Raw genomic sequence first — 1,536 nt, 5'->3', positions numbered from 1 at the left:
TCCATACATGTTCGATTATTCATTTGTTGTATTACTGTTCTAAATACAAATGCAAGAATTTCCTACACTGCAGCTGAATACTGAACCAGAAAGTGACATTTATCACCACATATGAAAAAGGGTATGTATCACTTAGTTTTAAAATGTATTTTTCTGGAAAACAAAAACATTAACAGTTTGTAAAAATCTTTAAAAAGAGAGAAATATTCTGATAAACCCAGAAAAACAATCAGGCAAAGACTACAAACATGCAGGTATCAGGAAAGGTAAAAGAAAGCTCTCTGGGAGGACAATATTGTTCTTTTAACAATTTCCCATTTTTAACAATTTATACAGGTATATGTTAACCTGTTAGGATCTAGGCCTGCCACCCCTCCACTGGTGCCTGTCTGGTTAGCTGTGGGGTCATCAGCCAGGGACCACCGTTCCTAGATGTTTTGCCCCTTATCCCAGAACATCTCCTGGTGACGGGGCAGTGAACAGGGACGTCTCGCCGACCCTCCCCACAGCTAACCTTTCTCAAATCTTGTCCCACCTTCTGAGTCATACTCAAAAGCTGGCCTTCTCGGTCTCTTCAGAGAGTTCCCTGGTGACTTTGTGTAGCTCTTTTCCCTGTAGCCCTAAGTCTTGGAGCAGGTGTTGTATTGAGCTTCCAGCAAAGCCCCTTGTACTAATCTCCACTGGACAGAGTTTTGTGTTCCAGCTGCCCTCCCTGCACTCTGCAACCAGGTCTGTGCATTTTGCCCTCTTCCTTTCATGGGCTGCCTCCAAGCCTTCTTCCCAAGGCACAGTCCACTCTGCCAGCAGCACTGATTTTTATGCCTGTTGACCAGCGCACTATGTCTGTGTAGCATGTATCGAGTGTGGGTGGAGCACAGAGGACGGCAGGACAACGCTTTAGATACACAGAGGGCTTTTATTTCACAACTTTTCAGTTTAAATCGCCCGTTTCTAATATGCGGCGTAACGCACAAACACACACACACACACACACACACTCTGCGTTCTCATCCCGGGTTGCGCTCCCTCTCCTCTGTCTCTGCCTCCTTAAATAGGGAGCGGTTACTGGGAAAACACACACAAACACAGGTTAATTACAGTCAGGTGTAGCGATTCTTCCACTCACCTTCCCCGGCTCCACCCTCCCGTCACAGCCGGCGCTTGACCACACCCCCGCTGCCACATACCCCCACCGCCCGACTCAGGCCGGGCGCCCGTCCGGCCCGCAGCCGACTCCCCCCCCTTTGACGGGAGAGGAAGTCCGCCACGACCATCTGCGCCCCCGGCCTGTGGACCACCTTGAAGTTGAAGGGTTGGAGTGCCAGATACCAACGGGTGATCCGCGCATTGGCATCCTTCATGCGGTGGAGCCACTGGAGGGGCGCGTGGTCCGAACAGAGGGTGAAAGAGCGCCCCAGCAGGTAGTAACGGAGGGCGAGGACCGCCCACTTGATCACCAGGCACTCCTTCTCAATTGTACTGTAGCGCGTATCGAGTGTGGGTGGAGCACAGAGGACGGCAGGACAACGCTTTAGA

The sequence above is a fragment of the Neoarius graeffei genome, chromosome 4 (genome assembly GCF_027579695.1).
Source record: "Neoarius graeffei isolate fNeoGra1 chromosome 4, fNeoGra1.pri, whole genome shotgun sequence".
Lineage (NCBI taxonomy): Eukaryota > Metazoa > Chordata > Actinopteri > Siluriformes > Ariidae > Neoarius > Neoarius graeffei.
The sequence above is the reverse complement of the archived record's forward strand: the minus strand, read 5'-3'. Positions refer to the sequence as shown.